General features: G+C 36.4%; 1 long non-coding RNA gene and 1 other non-coding gene across 2 annotated transcripts in view; one reads left to right on the forward strand and one right to left on the reverse strand.

The window, feature by feature from the left end:
- LOC130421005 (uncharacterized) overlaps nt 1-26636 on the reverse strand; it is a 96115-nt gene that overhangs the window by 18111 nt on the left and 51368 nt on the right. The gene's annotated exons all lie outside the window — the stretch shown is intronic.
- On the forward strand, nt 748-888 carry LOC130421561 (U4 spliceosomal RNA). Its single transcript, XR_008906873.1, has one exon. It is a non-coding gene; the product is annotated as a U4 spliceosomal RNA (small nuclear RNA).

The raw sequence follows: 26636 nt of genomic DNA on the forward strand, positions 1-26636 counted from the left end.
ATTGCATTTCTGCATGGGTAGGATATGTGTTACTGTTATTTTTGTATATTAAACGCATCTTATTCTTGAGAATGTAAAAGTATCAGAAGGTAAATAAACCTTTTAATTGAATAAATGTTTAAATATAATTATTTATAATATATAGTTATCATATATTTATCATTGAATTCAAGTTTTTTCTGAATATGGGTTTACTGAATACATTTTGACCTTCATGTATTTCTGTGTGTGTGTATGTCAAACAGGTATGGTTACTTTGGTAAGGACAAGCCAGAGGTTGTGAAACTCCTGGTGTGTAACATAATGGGATGTCTGACAGACGGTACGATCAGCCTGTCTGCAAATGGAGATGATAAGGTGTCCTACCACTACAGAGATCAGGATGGCATCAACATGCTGAAGACAGATGGAGTGGAGGTGAGCTTAAATGTTTCGCTGCTGCTGTTTGGCAAACAAATGTCCCACCCCCGATCTAAACTACCCCCACAAAACAATAGACCACCCCCCACACAAACAGTTTCTGACTAATTTCCCATCATGCAACTTTGATTCATCTCTTCTTCTATTTAAACAAAACCTGGTTAAAATGCAGAAGTTGATTTAGTATTTCAGTTTAGAATAGAACAGTGTTTCTATAGTTGTCTACTGTTGGGTATTGTGGTGATACTTGATGAATTAGTTGAAGTCACCATTTATGATAACATCGGCTAAGTCACACTAGCGGTCAGACCTGTCTGAATGTTGGTTATCTTTGCGCAGTGGCAGTATCGTAGCCTATGAGGTTTATCCGAGGCGCGATTATTGCTAATTGAAAACTTTACCCAATACCCCGCCATGACGACTTGAAATATAGTCGGCGTTGGCAATTTTTGAAGGTCTCATGGGAGACTGATTTACTGGTGAAAAATAGAAACTATATGTGTATAGTATTTGCCCTTTAGGTACATTTCTGTGTATAAATAAAGGAGGTCATCAAAAAACATCATTTTGATTTCAGATATGTTTAGGAATGTGTGGTGAGCTATTCATTTTTTAATATAAGATACAAACACAGTATTAATAGTGTCTTGCCAATTTGATTACTTTTAAAGCTACACATGTACTTTTTCTTTCCTCCACCAGGTTATTCTGATGTCCTCAAAAGGGTATCCCATCCAAGCAGCTTTGGCTGACAAACTCAATGTGAGACTGGGCTGTGTAGTCAAGCAGGAAGTAGATGATAAAAAAATGGAGGTAGAAAAGCTCCTGAAGGAGAGAGCGCTGGAGTGGAAAGATGTGGCTTATATAGGTGAGTCAGCTGAACATTTCAAACTATGTAGTTCAAGACCATATGGAAAAATTATATGAGAAATGCAATGTAAAATAAAACATTTAAATTAATTATCACTTTAGTGTTTTTGTAACCTTTTTGCTACAAGACCGAGAACGTTCGTCAAGTCGTGTTTTTAATTCCGGTCCCTACTTTTATGTTTCAGGTAATGATGAGGCAGATGTTCAGTGCCTGGAGCTGGCAGGGTTAAGCGCTGTACCTAAGGATGGCCTGGAGAAGGCACGCATTGCAGCAAAATACACTTGCCATAACGCAGCAGGCCACGGTGCCGTAATGGAGTTTGCCGAACACATCTTGCTATTAAAGAAAAAAGCCAAATCTCAAATGGAGCAGGACAGAATAAATTGAAACAATTCTTTTGTGATAAAAAGTCTTGGGTGGAACACTGAAGATAAACATTCTGTTTTATGTTCCGGGAAAATCCACGATAAAACTTAAAATAAATAGAAGTGAATGTATAATTACTTGATCAAGAATTTGAAGGAAATGAATATTCAAAAGAATATATTTGATTATACGGTGTATTTGAAGGGTCTTGTAGTTTATATTAGTTGTTAGTGTGTGTGCACGCTCGCATTTTCTTCAGTTGGACAATATTTAAATGAAATGTAGCATGTTGTACTCCACACTATACACTAGAGGGCAGCAAAGTATAAGCTAACATGTAGTTTACGCCTCTATTGTTTTGAAACTCGGAAGGACAAAATCTACAACACTAAGAAGAGTACCTATCGAGAATTGTATGGGTGCTATAGAAAATGTACACATCGCATGTCTTAAAATGTAATTTTCTGAACTTTAATGTAAAAAGCTTGGAAACAATACACTAAAAAAGTGAAACAGAAAATCATTATTAGTATTTAATAACATGACTATTATCCGAACAGTCAAATCAGTTACATTACATGTAAGATAAAGGCTGGGATGGGAAAAAAATCATTGTTGGTTTATTGCCCACCTTCCCAGCCTCATAATGATACTTTGTAGATAATCACTATGGTAACCCAAAATTTGCATACTAAAACTGGCTTATACTCCCAATGTTGTCAAGTCTTAGACGGTCTCCTCACCCTCATGAATTTCTATATTGTATTGTGGGAATATATGACCTTTAGTTTTCGGTGCAACGTCTGATCACCAAGGTCGTGGATAGAGGGCATAATGAGGGTGAGATTTCCATTCACTAGCTACAATTACTACTCAATAAGTCTGTTCATTTGGGGTTCCTCTTAATCTATGCATCCTATGAGAGATGGTGAACTCAATTAACTCTCTTGTCATCCTCTGGCACATCATTGCACGGTTGTCGCTTTGTGTGCACAGTTCAAACCATCGGAATACATTTAGGCCAATGAAAATCACCAAAGTCAAGTTGAAGAAGATTAAAGATACACATTTTTTGTCTTAAAATTTACTAAATGTGAAATAGTTTTCAAACTATGAGGAGTATATGAGTTCTTTACGAAAGAAAAAAACATGACCTTGGTGTCACACACATTTAATTTAATTGTTTACACATCTCATATATTTTAAACGAATAACTTTTTAATAAATAACTTTATTAGCTGCTGTTGCCCAAATCTTGAATCCATGACACGCACATTTAGAATGTCATTTTAAAAATGACCATGTTTAAAGCCATGGGACAGCTTAATTAAACCAGCATGACATTTTTACTCGAGTCAGGCAATAAGTTGCAGGATCGATACATGCAGAGATGCCCCGTCTCTCTCAGTTTTCTACTGGAGCCTAATTAAATTGGGTCAATAGAAAGTGATGAAAGTTGTCGTGTGGGGCACAGGTGTGTGGCGGCAGCCATCAACCCTGCCAGTTGTTGCTAGTACCGATCATCTCATTAAAAAAAGATCATACTTTCTGCAGCTCTGTGTTTGTTCTGCAATGGAGCCTCAGGTGGGTTTGGAGCCATTGGATTGGCTTTGATTGTGGTTTTTAAGCCCCTGGGAATTTTAAATTTAGAACGGTGAAATTGCATTTCTGCATGGGTAGGATATGTGTTACTGTTATTTTTGTATATTAAACGCATCTTATTCTTGAGAATGTAAAAGTATCAGAAGGTAAATAAACCTTTCGGTGTGCGATACATATTTTAAATATTGTTATGAAAACGCGACTGATGATCCACCGACATCAGCTGGAATGTACAATGTAACATTGTCTGCCTTGAATGGTTCCAGAAAATCAATACTCAGACTAAAGACTGACGATATATGCAGGACATGTAAATTAACATGCATTACCTAAAAATGCACCTGTCATATCATGATTTAAGGTAACTGACTGTTTTTTTAAATGATGTAATACACCTGAGACTGGAAGGAGAACTGACAGTGATGAAAAACCTTCAACAGGCTGTCACAAAGCCCTGTAGCTGGAGTCATGCATCAATCTGATGCCAGACAGACTGCATCAGGTATATCAAGAGTACAGAAAGCAGATCTGCAGTCTGTGACTCAAATTTTCAATTTAGAGTTCAGCTCTCCAGCAATCCTGTGACTTATGACATTGTTTGTGAAATACGCTCAAGTTTGAGTTCAATTTCTGTTTTGTATTGGTGAAGGAGAGATCGGTAACTGCTGTATCAAGTGGGTTTATTATGCCTCTCAAACTCGAGCTCATTTCTAATTGGTTGAACTGATTGTATTACATCAGCCCCGTTCTTCCCTATGGCACAGTTTAGAACAGGGACGCATTTTCGCTTTCTTCCCGAAACCGAGGTTGATTCCTAATTTCAAAGCTGTCAGTGACTTAATCTCAGCTCGTGGTGGGACGCCCAAGTTCACTTCCCGTCCCTGCCCTGCTGGTACAACACATGCTCCCATCTATCAAATCCAGCCCAAGTACTGGAGTTCATCAAATTGTGACCATGATGAATGTACTATACACAGAACACATACTGCTCACCTGTCCCTCTGAATTACAATCCACTGGTATTTTTAGGTAAGGGTTTCTTCCTTTGAGGTCAGAGGGCTTTAATTTGCAGAGCTGACATGCTCATTTGTCAGGTTTTATTTGACACTGACAGCTGATCTATTGCTGTCGACTGCTTCGTGAGGTCTTCTCAGCATCTTGGTTAAGCACACGGCGTTCTGCGACCTCCCCTCGCCGTCAACATCCTTGTAAAAAGCTTTTATTCCCCTGATTGTTTTTATCCGCATTACTTTGGCAGCGGATTAACATCGCGGGACATCCTGGTTGCGTCACATACCTTTGGGACTAATAAATCATGCACAGTTGTCACATTTTATTCTTTTCGTTTGTGCCCAGGCAAAGTTTTGAGAGGTTCTCACGAAGATCAGCTTTGTAAAATAAACAAAATACTCAACATTGACTTAGCAACTGTTTATCATTATAGTAATAATTGATAATTATGTGTGAGGCTTATGGGAAATGTCAACTGGACCAGAACAATGCCATGAAAAGGGACAGAGAAAATGAGCCTTACATTAATTAAATGATGGGCACAGAGCACATGGTCCAAATCCTCATTGTTAATTAAAAGTTATGCCCTCGAGATCTGAACTATGAATTGCTTTGTACTGCTGCACAACAGATATGCAAACATACAGTATCTTATATTTAATTTCGGACTGAATCTAAAATTTACAGATGAGGTCCCTGTAATCTCTGTCTCAATTATTTCCCCTAGACATCATTGAGATTAAATGCTTAATTTTCTTGCATTTTAGATATTTATCCTTAAAAAAAAAATTCTTGCAAATGTCTGATAAAGTATCAAAATGTCTCAATGTCACAAAATGAGCTCAGATTTGCCAAGTCTCTGGTCCCAAATATGATTTTACTGATTTGAGTTCAAACAAGCATTTCTCAAATCCAGAATAATCTGAAACTAGATTATTTAATCAAAACAGTCTACATTTTTTGCAGTATTTTAAAAGAAAATCTGAAACTGATACCAATACATAAATGAATCACAACCGAGAACTGCATCAAATCTCCTGAGCTATGAAAGTCACCTTTTGAAAGCTCAAACTTAGTTACATGTGAAAATCCATTTTATACATTAACTCAGTGTCCAGATAATGAAACATTTTGTTTTCAGCTGCTATGATATAACATTGCTGTCCTTCCGAAACCTCGGATGTACAAATTCAGTTTTTCAGGATTTGGAAAAAAACACAGTACTTTTTAAATGATTAAATACTGTGTTGTCAAAGTTGAAAAGCAATTTTTAATCATATCATTGTTTAGATATTTGCAGAACCCTGTGAAAAACATAAAAATCACAATCACAAAATATGGAGATACAAGGTTTCAGAAGGACAGCAGCAATAAACATCTTAAAGACTCAACAAAAAATACACAAGACTTTTGCTCAGATTTGCCCAGATTCTGTATATCTCCTTTTTTGTCACCATTTATGTGTTTGTCATTGAGTTTAGCAAAAACCAATTAACCATTAAAAAGTAATTTAAATATTCAATCATTTAAAAATGAGTGTTTTCCTGAAAAATCACAAGGTTTCAGAAGGATAGCGGCGATATGTTCATGAACAGTATATTTTAGGTTTACATTTACATATTCAATATTTAGTCATTTTGAAGAAAACCCCGCAATGTGTTTTTTCCACCACTATAGGACAAAATATCTTGAACATCCAGGTGCAATACACTACGTATGCTTCTCCTCCACAGCTTGATGTCACACAGACCTGGATAATTATATCTCATTAGCCGTAACCAGAAAGACCTATTTTGGCTATTAGATCCATGATGGGAAACCACCTGAACACTACCTGATGTAATCACACAGCAGATCATATTTCCCATTATTTAAACTAATGTCTTCGCCGTTCTCAGACCAAGAGAAGATGAGAGAACAGAGCTCCATTAAATTTCCCTCTCAGCAGATTAATGCTAATCAATTGATTCACTCACAACAGCAATAATGAGTCTGTCCCTGCGGTGTACCACATGTCCCTGCTAATACGCCAACAAATAAAATCATCGCCTGACAATCACAGTAATTGAATGTGGACAAGAAAACCAAAACAGTGTGCATGTTCCAGGTCACAAGATGCTCTTCAGGTGCTTTCAGGACCTTTCTGGTACACGTTGGCTCTCCGTATATGAAAACAGAGTGTTCTTAGTTGTTGTTTCCCTATCGCAAAGTGCCATGTTGACTCATGTGTTACGCCCATGTTGCTGCTCACTTTCACTGCTGTGCTTTTAGGCAACCCCCTTGGGATCCCCTCGTGCTTTTTGCAACAGCCCCATCCTAAATCCGTTTGTGTCTATAGAGAGCCTGAGTGACAGGCCCAATAATGTTTGATCTCAGATGAGATTTTCTTTCCCCGAAGAGAAACGCAAGAGCAAAGTTTAGCGCCAAGGTGAGTTTACCCTTCACCTGAGAGAACGTCATTGAATTATGCATAGGGCACCGAGGCCCTGCAGTGAAGCACGGAGGACATCTGAGTTCAACAGTATTAACGAAGCTTTCAGAGAAGAAAGCTGAAACGCACCAGGGGCTCAGAGGAGACAGAGATGGCGAGGCTCAATATCAGAGCCACAGACGTAGACGGGGCTGCGATCATAGTACGTGATCTGATTACTTTTTCCATCAAAACATGAGAGGGCAAACAAGTGGACAGGTTGAGGGTTGAAACAGTGTATTATGGCGAGACATTTGGCTTTAATAAATTCGTGCTTAAAGGGACAGTTCTCTAAAACTAATTCTCACATTCTCAGCAAGTAACTCAACTCATGGAGGGTCAATAACTGATGAACTATAGCATTTCTTTAAGAGTCTCATCACGGATACACTAATTTGCTCTGTAACGTCTTTTATGCCGGTGTGAAGTGCTCAAAGACGTGAGTCTGATCCTAAGCTTTTCAATTCATGAGGTAATGGAGGGTCTTGTGTCATTTTGTCTTGCCCCTCCTGCTCATCCTTTTCTTCCTCTATTATCTTTAACTCTCTCTATAGCAGATCTCATAAAACATGCATCTCTTTCTCTGGGTAAGGACCCACAATGCTTTTATTGCAGTCTTTCAAGGCTTTAAATCGAATGCTAAAAGGCACCAGGGTTAGAAGAGAGGTAGAGATATATTATGCGTCGTGTCTGTTGCAGTGTTAGTAAGAACATAAGGGTTATGCTCGTGCAAGTGTAGTTCAGGATATAAGACACATGGTTGTGTTTAAAGGAACTTTTGCCCTCTCACAAGCTTGCTGTGAATGGTTTTCTATTTTATGTTTCCCAAAAAATATAAGTGAAGAGTTTGACGAAAAGTATAGATTTTTGGCATAGGATTATCAATTTTGTATTCTTCGCAAAACTTTGAAATACCTTTTTTTTCCTTAATTCCCTGGAAATGCACTGCACTGAATTGTCCAAGGACGGTAAATAAGCCTGAGATGAAATTACCCAGAGGATCTGCTTGACATAGAGAATGAGTTAGATCAATAGACTAGCCTCCATTGTGTGTCTGGACTCTGTAAGCACTTCCTGCAGCTTTACACATTAAACTAACTGCTAATTCTGAGTCTTTTAAAAGTCTTCAATAAAAAGAGCACAACACACCAATAAGTACATTTAGCACAAAACAAAGGGGAATGGATTTAAGATAGGAAAAGCATTTTTATACAACTTTTTTAAAACTTTATTCAAAACTTTTAGTTAGGTTTTTTATTATTAAAAGTTTATTTCACTTAAATTATTATAATTTTGCACTACAACTAAAAATAAAAATAAACTTACTTAGCAATTTAAAAATTAAAATAATAAAATGCAAAAGCACAAAACAAAATTGCTACAAATAAACAAACTAAAATTAAAATGAATAGTATAAATTAAAAACTAAATATTAATAAAACTAAAACTGAAAACAAAACTGCGATAAACCTATTGTTCTTAACAGCCAGACAGATTCTTCTGTTTATCTTCTAATTAACTTTAATTTAAAAAAAAAAAAAAACACTGACCTTTAAGATTTTTAAATGAGATATTGAATATTTATTTGTAATCATTTGATTGCTGATATCACCTATTAAAGAAAGGTCACTGACATCAAATATCAGTGCCGGTTATATTATTTAGCATCTAAATTCTAAATTGAATGGGTTGTGAACTCAATATTAACACAGTCTTGACTAAAACCCCTCCCTTTACTGCAATAAACCATAATTCACTTGCATATCGGTTGCGGAGTGTATTGTCACGGTTATTGGCAATCTATAAAGGATTGGACAAAATCTGTTTGGTACAAGATCAATATTTGAAAATGCATTTTAAATCTGTACATCTGATGCAAAAATTCAATATATAGAAGTGCTATTACATGAAGACCGTAAGATAACACACAAACTCGCATTTTTAGTGAGGGCAGTATAACAGTGACAGAGTTCAAGTGAGAGAGAGAGATATTGGGGACAGAACAGTAAAGTGTGGCTTTGCTAAACAAAATACAAAAAAAACCTGACCCCCAAACATCCTCCACATAGATAGTAGAAAGCAATTTATTCAGCCCAGCTGAGCAACCTGCCGCAAGTAAGTCTAATGGGAGTCTGTGTCCAAGGTAAACACTGTGACCGTGGCCTCTGCTGTGGCCCTGATAAGGATAGTCTTATCTTGAATATGTGACATTCCCAACAGCACTGCTCTAATGCCAACTTGGAGGTCACTAAACGTTAAACGATCAAATCGGAAAGATTAACGGATAAAGCCGTGCTCCCGAAAATATAATTCCCCCTTTTAGAAATCCCAAAATGGGTCCTTTCATTGTGACTAAGCTCTAGAGCGCGGTGGAAAATTGAAGGTCGGAGGCTTTCAATAACACTTCCGATTGAAATGTGAGGTAAACTGCACTGATCTGGGATCAGAAGAGATTCTTTGTAGCAATTTAAAGCAGGAATTTTTTAGGGCAAACCGAGGAAAATCTGGAGGCAGCTGGCACAATATTACACTAATGTCATGTAATTTGCGTCGGCTTAGAAAACAATAGGATGTGAGCTGATGGGAATATGAGTCAGGATGCAAACATTCATTTCTTCAAATACCACATAACACCTGAATACGAGATTCTGACAGTCAAACAGGCACCTGAGACACAGCATTGCCCAAGAAAGATCCGCATCATTTCATCGCATTGTGAATGTGATGTCATGTGACATTATTAGACTTATATGTTGTATGCATATGTTGCAAACAGGCATTTTTACTATTATGCAAAAAGCAACAAATGTTCCTAATCCTCTGTACAACCTTGCGATCATCTCAAAACTGTATATACATTTTCTACGACAGCCTTTTTATAAGAACAGTCATGCATGGTGGTCAGGGTATTTAAATAGGCCTCCAGCACTGAATTATGCAGGAGCTGGTGTTGGGTGTATAGGAGGAGAGTTCGTTGGGTTTCGATCTGCTTTCTCAAAGGGGGAGATCAAAGCGGCTAAGGCTGGAATCAGATACCTGCCTCCAGCCTCAGTCTGGAGAGAAAATAGAGAGCCGTCCCTCAGGAACCAACCGAGTCAGGAACAGTGTGCCATAGAGCAAAAGCCAAAAATGACACAGTTTTCCAACTTTTCCTAAAGCAAGAGAGACATGTTTGCAAAGTAGTTTGCATGGTTTATCAGTCAAAGAATTTCAGATTTGTGATGATGAAGTTTCTTTTGGCATTAAACGGTGGTTTGCGAAACAGCTTTTGGTGTGTCGGTTCGTTGGCGTATGTAGAAGCCTTTTAAAACATAGAGAGAGAAATATAGCTATTTTGTTTTGTTTTCGGTTTTATTAACATTTAAAGGTATATACTTTTTAGTTTAATTTGAGAAAATGTGTTATGCGATTTTTTCGTTATATTCTTTATTTATTTTTATATCGCTAAATACGTTTATTTATTTGATTTCAGTTTTAGTTAAGTTTTTACTTTTTCTGTTAATATAAACATTCCACGTTTTTGGTAAGGAGACGTTTCAAATTTTCATATATATTTTCAAAAGAACTTTATTTCATTTCGATAAACATGAATGTTTTACTAGTTTTAGTGTTAATAAACTATAATGACCTTAGATAGAAAAATGTTGTTGGTACTGCCATTCACATTGAAAGTTGGTCATATTATTTTTTTTGTTACGAAATTGTGCAGCAAAAAGTGTTTGGGGAATATATTGCTACTTTTTAATAGCCGTAAAAGTTGCAGCATGCACGGCACGGCAAATTACCAATCCGTGACATCCTGGTAGCACAAGCATCTCTGGACACATGACCCAAAGCTTATTTGTTATTTCTTGAGCTGTTAACTCACCACGATAAGACAGTGTGCACATAACACATCCGAACACATTTCACAATTGATGCAATGATTCTGGTGTGAAAAACCTGTTGACAATACATCCACAGTGGGCATAAAACTTTACAATTTTGACACTCTCTCTTCAAAAACAAAAGAGTACAAGCAAAACACAGATGTTACCTAGATCAAACACCAAGATGCCATGTTGCTAGAGATTCCCCGGATACTTCACCACAATATCCTTTAATTAAAAACAAAGCATGATCAATCAAGCTCTTCTCAGATTGAAAGCGTATGCAACATGCCTCGTGTTTTGTCACTTGCAATTAGGAGGAACAGCTTTGGCTGATGGCAGATGGTTTGACAATCAGGGACTATTACACATCTGCTAGCCAGAGTTTGTTTTTATGACTGATTATTACAAAGCGGTGGATGGTAAACAGCATTGGATTGAAATAATGTTGTGTGAAATCACAAAAGACAAATTTCCTTTCGCCCGATTGATGGTGGGAGAAATCACATTTTGAGTATACTCTGGAAAGCAATGCAAACAGCAAACTCTCAGTGTTCCTATATGCTAAATATCAGCACTTAGTATGCTGTGTCCATTAATATTACAGGATCACTAATTAACTGTTGTATGATAGAAAAAATTCTGAGAATGCGTTTTCATAAAGTATGTTCTCTAAATTTGATGTCCACTTAAGCCTTTGACAGCATCAAAGGAAAAGAGTGAAAGCCCAGCGAACTCCCAGTTTGGATCAATGGTGCAGAGAAAAGAATTGTGGACTGACTAAACAAAAGAAGTCATTAACAAGTGTGAAGGAGAGAACAATCGATACTCGTCTAGGCCTACCTTTCACACCTCAGAAGCACAAAGAATAACTGAACAAAACCAATGCAAATCAGCTTTTCGATGGCTGAGCTGGAGAGACACAATCCATCCAAACCCTTTAAATTCACCATATTTCTCACATACACAAACACAGAAGCATGTACTGATAATATGAATGAATAAGCACCAAGTACTTGATAAAAGTTTCTTGCAAAAATAGTTTCTATTTTATTTAACACAGTTTTTAATTATTGCATAAATTATTGAAAATGTGTAACATGTGGTTGGGAGTTAAAACCCAACCACACTAAATTCATTTGTGTTTTGTGTTTCTTTTGAGTAAATTCTAATGTGTTTAGATATTTTGCAGGTTTAGTTTAGTTTTTTGTTTGAGCTTAGCCCGCCCACCGTGACATCTCATTGGTCCAAAATGCAGAACTACTGTGAACATTTAAAAAACTAAAACAAGAGCTTATTGCTCCATAAACTCTTTTTAAATCGCTTTGGATTAAAGCGTCTGGTAAATGACTAAATCTAAAAGTTAAAGTTTTAGTGTCTTTAGTAGCTACCATTTGCCTAGAATTAGCTAGAATTGGCCCTTTATCAGCCAGTTTCTTGTCTCACCGTGAGATGCTTTTTAAACAGTACTGAAATAGTTCCCATCCAATCTTGACACTTAGTGGCTGGTTATTCCTTATTATTTATTCCAATTCATCCATTTCAAAAATGTAGTTTTCAAAATTTTTTGAGATAAATGAAATTATTTTCACATGAATTGAGATGAGATGATTTTTAAACAGTATTGAAATAGTTCACATCTATTCTTGACTCTTATTGGCTGTACTGTAAACCCAATTGTTCAAAATAATCAACAGATTAAGTAATGTAAACTTAATTGTATAAAAACATTATACTTACTTAAATATTTGAAGTTCCTTATACATTTTTTTAACTTTGAGTAAAGTGTAATGATTATTTTTGATTAACTTGAAGTTCTGGTTAAAAATTCAAAAAATGTACTCCTTGTCCAATTAACTTAATTTAAACATGTTAATTCGACAAAATTTGTCAAGAAGGATCTCCAATTCCCCGCATAATTGGCTTCAGACTGCTTTAGGAGAGTAAATAAAAAAAAAGGATTATTTTATATATTTTTAGTAACTGAGTTCTGAGATCAGTAAAGCCTTTAAATGTATGTAAAGCCTTTAAATCAAATGATAAATTTCAGTCAAGTGATCCTAAACTTTTGAATGGTAGTGTAAAATATATGAATACTTCATTTTGACAAATGATCTTTTCTAGATGTGTTCCAGTCACATTAACTTGATTAGGTTTCTAAAACAGAAAGACATTTATTAAAAAATGTAAAAGTAAGTAACTAAAGTGACAGTAACATTCTCGTTTAAGAGATTTGCGCCATTTAATTTTCATACTCGTGTCAATCACTCAACAAATGCAGTTTCAGGCATGCAGGAGTTCCTGTTGTGAGACACAGGGAAACGCGAGACGATAACAAGCTTATTGTTTTTAAGATGAGTGTGAGTGCACTTACTGACTCTTCAGTCATGTGAAAACTAACTGCAGTGAGGCAGCATGTCTTGTCATGACTAAACTGTGTCTCCTGCAGATTAATTCATATTAACAACAAAACACAACGCTAAACAGACAAGGCATGAATATCGTTAGAAATGAATTTACTGTTAGCTCATCATAACACTACAAGAACCAAAGGTATACTGAAAATGTAATGCTTGCGAATTGCATTAGAAAATAGCACAAATGTAAAACTAACTATAAGTTTGGAATAGCACACAGAAAGCGTATCTTAAACGGATTATTTCTTATTAAAAACTGTTGTCTCCTGGATTGGCCTCCAAGGCCCAAAACTCATGAAAGGGAATCACACGCAGGGGTCACATGAAAGCAACCTATTTTATGGAAATGAATCCATTCCCCATGCTCTACACTTCATAAGCCCTCTGCCCTTTCTGCTGTCATTCACAAACTGTTTGTTTGTAATATTGCATGCAGGGAAGAGCTTTTGTTTTGTTCACACAACGTTAAAATGAAAATTTCGCTCATTAAAAATGGTTGGGCACGAGGGGAAAGGCCAGCGAACTGTCTGTCTCCCTTGGTGCTGTTTAACGTTTGTTTGCTTGGTCTCATTTGCGTTAACACGTCGTCAATCCCATAGTAACTGTTGTCAGGGGTGATAGATATATAGTGCAACCTAAGGTAGACCCAAAGAGCAAGGTGAGAAGGCAGATCTTAAGAGAAAAAAGCCTGTTATCCTCTAGAAGAAAGTAGCTTGCTCTTGATACAATGAAATGCAAGTTAGCGTTTGACTGACGGTGAGATGGTAAATGTTGATTTGCTTAAACGGCCTGACAGCTTTTAAACCAGCACTGCTTTTAAACCGTTAAGAAATTCCCTTGACTCTCAGGTCTTCAATAAAGCAGAACACAATCCTCTTTAATTTTAAACTTTTTTTGTTGGGAAGTGGCATTAACGCTGCCCTGCTTGCTCAGCAAGTTTAAGAGTCCAGCAAACACCTCCGATATTGAAGAAGAAATGGATTCAGACTGCTTAGCAAATGTACAGTTCAGCACACTTTATCCTATTTGGCTTTAGATTAAAAAAGGGACAGGAGAAGGCTTAAAGATTAAAAGACGCTGGTATACAGGTAGTTTTCATGCACTTTAACAATTTTATTTGAATAACAATTCGATTTTTTAAATGCCATGCAAACAGACTAAAATTGCTCTTTTCTGTTTTGGGTAAAGTATGACATGTAGGTTTCATACCAACACTAAATGTTTTTTTTATTTTGTATCTGAAAATACATTTTTTTAAACGTGCACTTGAAACTCAAAATGACATGTCTTGAATTTGAACTCTTGAAGCAACTTGTCCCTCAAATTTCCAGATTAAAACACACACAAAACTTGACACAAATATTTTTATTGAACCGCATACAGCAAACAAGCACATTATTATCTCACTTGTGTGATTTACTCTCTCTTGTCCCCTAAAACAATGGCAATCACATTGACCTGTTTTCAATCAAAGGTCCAACGTGTCATTTTTTGAAAGATCTTTTGAAATAAATGCAATATAATATACAACTATGTCTTCAGAGGTGTATAAATACATAACATAATAAAGCCTAATGTTTTTGTTACCTTAGAATGAGCAATTTCTATCTACATACACTGTGGGATGCCGTGTTGTTCCTACAGTACCACTAAACGGACCAACTGCTCTACAGATCGTGTTTCTTAAACACGTTATCTCATTCGGCAAAGAATAAAAAACGTGACGACATCTTTGTCCTGTGTCAGCCACGGTAGTGCTTCAAAATGAAAAAGTGGAGTAAGCCGTTGGCTGCAATTTGCAGCCAAACCACTAGATGTCGCTATATTTCATACACTAGCCCTTTAAGTTAATACGTTCAAAATTTGACAAATTGGTTTTCTATCATTTTGGAAGAAAACTTTCTCACAGTCGTCTGAAGGTTTCCTCAGCCTGACATTTAAGCCCAAATATTTCATCATCACAAAAGATCATAGGGAAAATGTCAGAGTGATCCTGCCCACCACATCAGAGCGATGCAGCTCAATCTTCACACCGATACAACACACAGCACAGACCTCAAGGCTTTGTCAACCATCACGATTATTAAGCAAGTGGGCCAGCAGAAGAAGTTTCTGCACTTCCTGCGTCATGTGCCAATAATTCTGCCTAATGAGAACAAGGAGGACAAAATATGCTCGCAGCTCATGAAGCAAACAACACTGTTTATATAGAAATGTTATTAAGAGATTGTTAACAGAGTATTTAAAGAGAAATGAAAATACACCAAAGAATAAATATAAGTAGTATTTGTGATTTAAAGGTTTGTTGGATTATCCTCATATTGTGTTATATCCATACTAATCTTATCTATGTCAAAAAAGTACTGGTTGGTGTTCTTTAATAGTTTTATTCCTGCGATTTATGTGACTCTACTGCTTTTTAACACCAAAGACCCACTATACATGTGTTTTTGGTTGCCATTATGATGATTATGGTAAGCAGGTGTCTTGCTCTCCCCCTGTGATCTTCATATTCACAGCTCTTCAGATCTCAGAGTAGGGATTCACCTGCCCAACGGGGGAGCGGGATTTGGTTAAAACGGTTTATTGTTCCAATTCTAATTTATTTCTTTGTTCTGTTGTTTTTCCACGCATCCATATACAGACACACATTCAGCCATTGTAATGATCAGTGGGTGAGATATTCAAAGCAAAGCACAAATCAAAGCTAATTGTTAACACATGGTGTCAGTTTGTGTCAGAGACCTGAGAAAAATTTCCATTTGACTAGTATACAAACAACAACCTTATATTTGTGCCTAGTTAGATAGTGGTACAGATTGGGTAAAGGTGACAATATATCAAGTTTCAGAGGTTCAGAAAACCATACTTAAGTAAAAGTACAGATACCTTCCAGTTTAAATTACTCCATAAGAAGTTACAAGTCACCAATTCCAAAACGACTTCACTTAAGTCTTTGAGTATCTGATTTGAACAGTACTTGAATATTTTACTCATACTGAATGTAGGCTCAAAGAAGCACTAGTCCTCAACACTTAAGAGACATGTCAGTGAAAAACAAGAAATAATTGATTCCCGAGGAGAGCAAATCGCATTTATTTTCTTAAATCATAAAAAAACTCAAAATTGCAACAAATCATGGTTGACACCATAACCTCATTAGGGATGCACCGAATATTCGGCCACCGAAAATTTTCGGTTTTCGGCCGAAAACTTTTATCACCGAAACAATACGGCCGAAATGTTGTGATGACACAAACAGATACCCCTCCTTTGATGCATCTGTAGCGGACGTTATTCCTTTAATCGCAGCACTAAAGCGTCTCCTATACTGCATGCACCCTCAGGGCTCTAGAGTGCGACCAATATTCCTTTACGTCTGTGAACCAGAGGTCGCGTAGTCCCAAAAATTCTTTGTCATTGACAGATTTTTTTACCAGTGACGCCGTCATTCTGGCAGATTACAATGAGGGCAATTTGTAAACACCTGTTTCCCTTCAGCGGGATATGCTCGTGAAGCGATCTGCGTGTCGTTGTCATTTGACTGACTGGACATGTGATGTGATTTGGGAAAACCCATCGGATGTGTCGCTGGGACGCGGGAAAGACAGTTCACCTATCAAAGTAAACCACATAACATGAAGAATTATGAAGTATTAATGCACATTTTCCGCCAGTCCTGTGTAAACTATGGCATGCAAAGTTGTTTTATACAATGTTTTCGTGAGTTGACAGAGCTCCTCGTCTACAGCACCAGGAGTTATGCCCGCTCCACTGCTCACGCGAGCCGGACCGCGATCGCAAAATATACAAGAGATGATCAAAAGTCCAGACACTATGCGCAAGATAAACAACTTAAAACTTGCTTCACTGCTTATTAGTTGTTGTCCGTAATGTTTCATTGTGTTGTGATAATGGCAGAGCTCTCGTTCTTTAAATGTGCGCTGCTCCATTTTCCTTACTTTCGTTTTATTCCAACGGTTTTTTACAGTATTTTTATAGACTTCAACACTAGGAAATGTTTTTTTTTACTAAATTGTTATTAGAGTAAGTCTCTTACAACTGTAAAGTGATTTTTACTTGTGATACTGGACTGTTGGGCTTTTATTTTCATAATTTAACTTTAAGCACGTTTTTCTCCAAATTTCGTTCCTGAACATCATAGCGCTTCAGACGAATCCGTGTATCATTCGTTCTTTTCATATTCAATTGAGATTCCAAAATCGGAAAATTAAAAAACGGTTTGTTATTTCGTTATTCGTTTATAAATGTGATACCAAAAAACAAATAACGGGTCATTTTTCGTACTTTTGATTTAATGCTCAGATCAAAAATGGGAAATGAAATAAAGGGGACACGACAGATTTTGATTTTGAGATTTAATTTGTTCGATTTGGGTAAACCGGAAGTTATCTTCGTGTGTATGTGTTGCACTTGGAAGTTTGCCGCATTTGCAAAAAGTTAAAAGAAGCCTGAAAATCCTCAATCTTGCAGTGATTGACTAAGTAATTGTTTTTGTAATTTCGTATCGACACCATGGCCGTACTGGAATCATATGCTGATTTAATTAAAGACTTATTTGAAACTGTCAAGACACATAAAGAGATGTCAACTACGCTGCAGAAGATGGGTATCCAGCGAAGTTCTGCTACAAAATGCTACAATAAAAATATCTGCTTTTTGGCTAGATGTTAGTCATGAATACTGGGTATAACTCCAATGTAGAACGTCTAACGCACCCTCAAAGAACTCGAGATATGGCACCCCAAATTGTCCAATAACCCAAAAATGCTACAGTAAAACTGTTTTCTTGCATGACGGTAGACATCAAGACAAGGTGTAACCTAGCTGTGGAACTTTTAACGCACCATCAAAGACATACTTGTACAAAAACACAGTTCTGTGTCAAAGTTTACTTAAATATATATACATGTAACTACATAGCAGTAATATAATGTGTGTATAATGCACTGGCTAAGACCAACAAGAGTATAATAAATTGTATAAGAACAATGGATCAGTAAAAAATTAGAATAAGCTTTATTTTCAAATTGTGCACACAAAGACAAGCAACGTGTTGTGGTTTCAGGAGCTCAGAATGAAAAAATACAGTATAGACAAACAAAGGAAATAGAAAAAATAAATATATAGAATAAAAACAGTTAATTATATATATGCAAAGTATAACAAAACGGTGTATACTATGTTTTTTTTACAAATATACACGTAAATTACTCATGCATAAACCGTACTGCATGTTCTGCACCAGAATATTGCACTTTCAAACATGTAGGTACTTTTGGATTCGATTAATATTCATGGTGGACATAGGCTGCCTAAAAAAACTGTTCGATCAAAGTAATATAGAGAATGTTAAGGGGAGTGGGTGATGGAGGTTCCACGTGAAGTTCACGGTCATCTCAAGGGGCATTCAGCAGGTCATGACTTAGACAGCGAGCAGCAGCCCATCCTCTGTGCACTCTCTCTCACACACGCACGCAGGCAGGCACAGACACACGCCAACAGACACACACACACGCGCGCGCACACAGAAACACACACACAAAAAAGTTTTTATTTTAAAAACGTAAAAGAAGAGAAACGCGAGATGGTCCCTAAGAAGCTAAGCGTGAATAAGAAACTGCGAATAAGAAGCTGGATTCAGCCTCGTCTCATTTCAGAACTTCGCTGGATACCCATCTTCTGCAGCGTAGTTGACATCTCTTTATGTGTCCTGACAGTTTCAAATAAGTCTTTAATTAAATCAGCATATGATTCCAGTGCGGCCAGGGTGTCGATACGAAATTACAAAAAAAATTACTTAGTCAATCACTGCAAGATTGAGGGTTTTCAGGCTTCTTTTAACTGCAACACATACACACACGAAGATAACTTCCGGTTTACCCAAATCGAACAAATTAAATCTCAAAATCAAAATCTGTCGTGTCCCCTTTATTTCATTTCCCATTTTTGATCTGAGCATTAAATCAAAAGTACGAAAAATGACCCGTTATTTGTTTTTTGGTATCACATTTATAAACGAATAACGAAATAACAAACCGTTTTTTAATTTTCCGATTTTGGAATCTCAATTGAATATGAAAAGAACGAATGATACACGGATTCAGACGAAAGAATAAGTTGGTTATTCTATTCTTACGCTACTTATTATCAACTTTGCACATCTGCAATTCTTGGTGCATTTGTTGTTGTTAAAGTTCTACAGTTAACATATGGGAGTCTTTGTTTTGATACACTATTATGTTGAAGGCCTACAGAGAAAATATTGTTGTATCTTAAGGCAGTTGCACTTGTTCTGAATAGACTTTCTTGTAGTAGTCCTACAGAGAAAAATGTAAAATGCACTTGACCTAAATGCACTTTTTCATGAGAGAACATTTAATTGTACAACTTTTCAGCAGGCCAGTACCCTGTACATTATTATTTAATATACACATGAGTGGGGTCAAGTTAAACATCTTAGTTGAATTTTATTTTATACTGTGCATTGTTGCAATGTGCTAAATAAATATTTGCATAATTTGTAATTGATTTATTCTTTGAAACTTTAATTATGCAATTGCAATGCCTTGATTTTAGTAAAGTTAGTACACAGTAATAGCCATAAATGCAAGGGTACTAATAATTGGCCAAATTTCTTTCGGTGTTTCGGTTTTCGGCTTTCGGCCTTGGTTTCCTCTTTTTCGGTTTTCGGTTTCGGCCAAGAATTTTCCTTTCAGTGCATCCCTAAACCTCATAACATCTATTTCAAACACCCAACTCTCATTCAAGCTCAAGTGCTCATAAGCAAACCAAACTGCTTCAAAAAGGTTAAATAAAATAATGTTAAGTAAAATTAAAAAGTCGAAGGCGTTTTGGTCCGGACATACTGGTTTTGGCTTCATCGCCAGCTGTCCTCATGTTCACATATAAACTGCCAACGATTGACAACAACCTGATAATGCCCTCGTTTTCACATAAAGAAGCCAAGTTGACAAGTTTGAGTAAGTTAGGGCGAATTCCACAAGATAAAGTATCTTGAATGCCCAAATGGCCATATTAATTCTTCTAAAGCAAAAATAAACTGCTGCAAAACATTTGCCATGCAAACTGTAATGTGTTAGTGCCTTAGTCACAAATGTAGTGGAGTAAGAGTACACATACTTGTTCAAAAATTGTGTCAAGTAGAGAGTAAAAGTTGCTAAGCACAACTACAAAGTAGCCAAAAAGTTACTCAAGTACAGCAACTAATTACATGTACTCCAATACTTTACACCACAATTTTACACAAAATGTCACTGCATTTCTTTGACTTTTGACTTTGATTTTCTTTGAAGGGTGGGGTTGGACTTTTATTGTTAAATTGTACCCATGTCTTTTTTATTTAATCAAGATGCAATATTTTTTTTATTAAATAAAAAAATTCTGAGCTGTTATTGAAAAGTTCCATGCCAGGGGATCTGTTGTGTATGTAGATAGAAATAGCTCATTCCAAGGTAATAAAACATAACGCTTCTTTATGTAAGGTCTTTATACACCTCTGAAGAAACCTGGACCTCTAACTTTAGGCTACAGCTTACAATCACATTGTATGTCAACAGTTGTGTCAGCAAGTATTTGTCGATTTTTGGTTCTTCAAAACAAATTGAATAAAACCAACTGTTTAAGTTTTTACCTAACGTTAAGCAATCGCTGAAAACTCAATGTAAGTTGTAAAGCACATTTTTCCTCTAGGGATCTATTTGGTGATAACTTAAGCATCCATACGCCTCCTGTACATATGTTCTGTCATGCTTTAACACACCATTAAGAACCTTCTCAAAACATTTTGAATAAGTTTGCATGAAGTGTGTGGAAAAACAACAACAATGTGGTTTACTCAGAGCTCCCACAGATCACACTATTTTTGTTGAAAGGAAACCAAGCATACATGTCAAAATTGGGTCAACACTCTAACGGTTGAGATGGATGTTAGCTAGATAAACCATGACATCCTTGCACATCCTGTTCACAGAGATTAAGTGACCTGCTCTCTTACATTACGAGAATCAGTTTTCACAGATTCCCACATAACATGAACTCTTCCATCCCACAAACTCATTTAAATTCACTGCATGTTCTCTACCGCTCCCCAGCGATGCGTGAACCCTTGACCCAACACAAGTACTGTTTCAATTTCAGCCTCCTAGTGTTACAACACAATTTTTTGTGTTATGTTAGAAAATCTGAAATCTCATTCACAAAACTGTTACAAATCCCCAAAACTCTAGAAATGTCGAAACCATTCCCAATATTTCATCCGACTCTCATAGCTTTCCCAAAACAACAAATAACTATGTTATATCTAACGACAAATTGAACAGGATGACCCTAAATTCATTTTTTATGCTTGTCATAAGCTGAATTATGCATTTAGCTCCTCATATTCAGCAGAACCACTGCATGTCAAGTGGTGATCTCTGAATTATGAATTATCGCTTCATGGAAAGTGAAAACCTTTGGGAAGCCACCACAGTGTGAAACAAATCACTGATCAAAGAGAGATTATACTATAGATATTTTTTTAAAACAAACTGTACTCATTTACGTCCAATCTGATTTGATCTACATAGCAAAACCAAAGGCTGACTCATTTGGTTTGGCCCACTTAACATTTCAAGTCTGGTTCAGAAAGATTAATCATATCTCTGCCAACAGAATGTTGTGCAAACTAGATATGCTATTTCAGGTCTGATATGCAAGTTCAGATGTACCTGCAGTTTTTGCAGTGTAAATGTATCTAGGATGACTTCAGGTGGTCACATTTTGATCATAAAGAGCACCCATCAAACCACTTTTCGTGATCTATTTTTCATTTACTTGAAAATAGGTTCCCCCCAAACATTTTTCCTCCACTTCCCAGTTTCATTCAGTACCATCTTATTGCTAACATATGTTGCTAACATGGTTGACTTTAAAGCTTGGAGTTTAAGGGCACCAAAGCACCCATCTTCACATAAAACATGTGTAACAGAAAACCAAAATTAAATAAATGTATTGAAAAGGTTAGGGAATTGCCACACAAAGCCAGCTACTCAATCCACCAGCATTCATGTAGCATTCCCTCAACTCCAAATAAGCACTCAAGTGTTTTTATAGACTTGCCCTGCACAGCTGCATGAGATTGAAAGCAATTATTGCAAAAGCATTCTGATTGGTGTTTGAAGCAGGGCTGGCGCTGAATGATCACTTCATTACCCATAGAAAATGCCTACACCTAATATAACTCAATAGAATTCAATTATATTTTTTATTTATTAAAAATTTCATTTTATTTTCACAATTTGCATTGTTCCAAAGCAGCATTAAAGGAGAAAAACAGAAAAACACAGCATGGTGTTTATAAAACAAGCAAGATCATTCAAGTAAATATTATCTAATAAATGGTAGTCTCAGCCGGGAGGGCCAGTTCTCCTCTGACGTGTCACGGCTACTGAGTAAATGTTTGTGAAGAATAGCAAGAGCTTATTAGGTGTAATTTATGAAATTTCATTTGTTGAAACTTTTTAGGTCTAATTTGGTATTATTTTGTGATCCATATAAGACAACAAAGCAATGTTATAAGCAGGGAAAATAGTAACGGAATAATGTAACTGCAGCTAACTTCAAACTGCTGTCATGTGATGTATGTTTAGCATTAAATACTGAGAATTGTAAATTTAGCATTAATGTGACAAGCAGTCCGTCTCTTGGTTGGGGATGGAATTGCCTGAGCTGGGATGGTCAGATGATCACTATATTCTTGGGTGCTGATGGAATTGCTTGAGATGCAGCTGGAATGGTCAGTCAGTCCCAAGGCAATACTTTCAGCTATAGCAAAAATATAACAAAAACTAAATCAACACAAAAGTTTGCTTTGAACATTTCACTTTAAAGTCTCTTTAGCATTTGTGGCCTTTGGAGCATTACAAATAAAAATGATAGTAATTATGCCAGCATGAGGGATCAAATTAATTATCACGTGGGCAACTTAAATCGAGTAAATGTTTTGACCTAGCGTGGGAGGCAAAGATACTATTACGGCAATGTGGTGCAGTGAATTCAATTGTCTCCCCTGAAAATAACGCCTGCTCCTTGTTCTTCAATCAATATGAATAGCTACGGGAAATTGTTCCTCTGAGGACACTTCCTCCCATTAAGAATTCATAAGTAGTAGTGCTTTGGTATATCCAAGAAGGTCTTCTAATAAGGAAGTTGGTTTCTTTAGCCAAATTTAAAACAGTGTCTTCATTTTCTCTGAAACTGAAAGAAACATAAATCAACTTTATTCAAATTGATTCCCTTCTCTATCATTTTTGAGCTTCTAGAGAGAGCTTATAATCGCTAAAATATTAAAGAGATTTTATAATATCCAAAGCAACCAATGGTACAGAAATCACACAGACAGCACCCTCTGGATCTCCAGACGACTGCCTCCAGGCGACAAGGACAATTATACAGTCGCATCCACACATTAGGCCTAGGAGGTTTTTGAATTTAGTTTCTATTCAAATTTGCTCCATTTTTCTTGAGTTACTATAAGCAAAACAGCGCAGCCCATAAGAATCATCTGCTAGTTTTATGTACATTTACATTGCTAGCAAAGGGATAGTTCACCCCCAAATGAAAAATCGTAATTTACTAACCCTCATGTTTGTCCAAACCCGTGTGATTCTTCAAACCCATGAGTATCTTCTCTATGCAAAACACACAATACTGAATGTTGCAGCAGAAACCGACAGTGGCCATTCCCTTACACTGAGACTAACACATTGTTTTGTGTTACACAACGTTTCATAACAATGCTGTTTGTTTCATTTTCCATTTTTTTTTTTATTTTTTTTATTTAATTTTACAGCATTCCATCTGCTGCAAACATGTTAAAAACATTGTGCTTAGAATAAATGGAAATATGAAAAATTTCCTCTGTCTTCCGTCAGCCAGACTATTTGGTAACCTTGTTGTTAACTGCTGAGTGCCCTACGTGTTCCCGGCGGCAGACAGAAAATAAAGGGCAGTCAGAAATGAAACTGTAGTTTCCGCAGGGACTGTGATGATGTTAAAGTTTTATGACCTAAATACACAGCTAACCAAACCACCCTGTGTCATGTATCTTCCGGTCCTGACCTCTGTGTCACTTTTTCTCAAATGTGACAACGATTGCAGCCACATATTCCCAGACATGCACACTGTCACTCGTATGTAGCTACATAAAACAATCCCTGTTCCAAAACAAATGTAAATTCTAGAAAATATTTTTTGTTTTGTTTTGTTTGGTCATGTCTTGTAAAAGCGAGTCAGAATCACTACTGCTGCCCTTTAAAATATGTCGGATGATGCTGTCTGCGTAACATCTTTCCAACTTTCTATAAATACGGCAAGCTGCCTGTAAAGGAAACCTCCCTAAATTATTGAAGTCACTGCAGCTGAAATTTACTTTGAGAAACTCGCTAACAAAGGATGCCTTACATAGTCAGGACTGGCATAGGCGTGTTCTTCGGTCCATAAGCAACAGACATACCCAAACTATTAAACAAGCAGTGTGATATTGTATTAAATCGAAAGCATAGCTCCTCTGTTTACATTTTGATAACAGAATGAGGCATCCAGACGCTCTGAATTGAATTCTCTACTTGTACTGTAAACGTAATGTACTGTAAATGAAAGTCATGGTACGCTTAACACTCACCGAAGTAGTTTAAGATGCCTGTGATCAGTCTAAACATGGTGACATAAGTGGACTGTACTAAAAATTGTCACGGTGATGAATCTCAAAAACAGCCCGTAGACTGTGAGCATAAAGGAGGGACAGGTGAGAGAGTCCAGGCCGGCGTTTGGCTCTTATCTCTCGGCTTTTATAAACAGGGCCAGACTGGAACATCATATGCCCGTCTCTGTGTTTAGCGCCGTAACTAAAACAAACCTGGCAGCAGCTGAAAGTGCCATGAAAACATCCCAGACCCATTTGGCCTCGTGCTGAGAGCATTAAATGATTGATACAGCTTTACTGGAAGTATGCTTCACCGCATGCACAAGAACACAGTAAGAAAGAGGTAGGAAAAATGTGTGAGATCATGAAAATGCGACCTGTTAAACATTGACATCCATAGAAATACTGCAAAAGTTGATTCCTTATTTCTTAAAGAGGAAGCATTATTAAATGCAGCCGGACAAATGAATTATTAAAAGTACAAATAGAAACTGTGGTGCCTCAATTATTGCGACATGATGGAAACGGCAAGAATCATAATTAAGAAAATGCTTAAATTTGGTTTTAGATAAAGAATAATATGTCACGCTTCTGGTGCTAGATTACATCTCATTTTCACAGCCAAATTATTTATTTGTCCACTGGGATTTATTTTACTTTTATGTGCAACATTGGCTGAATAATCAATATTGCAGCACACAACAGTACAACGTACAGAACGATTGCACTTCTATCCATCAGAGCCTTATCTTTATTCATGAAGAACCAACTGGAACTCCCAGCGATTCACTGTGGCATTAATAAAGTGTGAACACAATATATTCCAATTAGTTGTTAGTATGGTGCAAAGCTGATGATCTGATACTTTAAAAGACGTGAAAATGAATATCACAAAACAAATATTAAGAGTATAACAGATTTTTGATTAACACTATTTATAGCCAAGAGAACCCTTAAATAAATTAGTATACCTCAAGCTAATTTTATTAGGTATACTTATATACACTTATATACTTATATATATAATATTAGGTATATTTAAGTATATTTTTAAGTTTACTTTATGTTGTAAGCACTAGTACACTTGTATGTGTACTATTCCAATACTATTTGGGACTAAATCGGCCCACTTTTTGGCTTATAAATGTATACTTTTAAATACATTTTAATGGTCAAAGTAGTACACAGTTGTTTTAAATAGAAGTATTTATATATAAGTATTTCATTGTCGGCTCTAAAAATAACAGGAAAAACATTGAAACTGATTCTCCTCGCTCCGCATTCAAGCATGTCAAAGATCGACTCGCACAGCATTTCTGGATGACTACCTTGTGATCTTGTTTTCATGAACACAGAAATTACTTCCCTATCTTTTCCCCCATGGACCCTTTTCTTCCACATAGACCTGTTCTGTTTGCTGTCTCTTCCTTTGTTACTGTAATATATTCTATTCATTCAATGCATATTGCTCTTACAGTTTTGTTTCCTACAAACTCAGCATGTTTCTTTTAAATGTTCAGGAGGGGGTTTTTATGTCACCTACTTTTTCTTCTCACTAAAACGATTTTACAGAGTTACAGAGTCTTACATAGTTTGCACACTACTGAATTTTTTAATGTTGCTGACAGCTGATGATAGTCTGAAAGTTATTGATGCCAGTTCTATGTATGCATCATTTTATATTAAGTATAATGTTTATATTTTCTGCAATGTTTACATGAAACATTAAAGACAGTTTAATACATCATTTCTAAAAAAAATATTTTGTATTACAGTCCAGAATGTTGTATCAGCAAGCTGTTTGTTTAGCAGGATCGATTTTAGCTACCCTCTCTCAAACCATACTCTAATTTGGAAAGATTAGTCCAGACAAAACAGAAGC

This window comes from Triplophysa dalaica, chromosome 5 (assembly GCF_015846415.1).
Source record: "Triplophysa dalaica isolate WHDGS20190420 chromosome 5, ASM1584641v1, whole genome shotgun sequence".
NCBI lineage: Eukaryota > Metazoa > Chordata > Actinopteri > Cypriniformes > Nemacheilidae > Triplophysa > Triplophysa dalaica.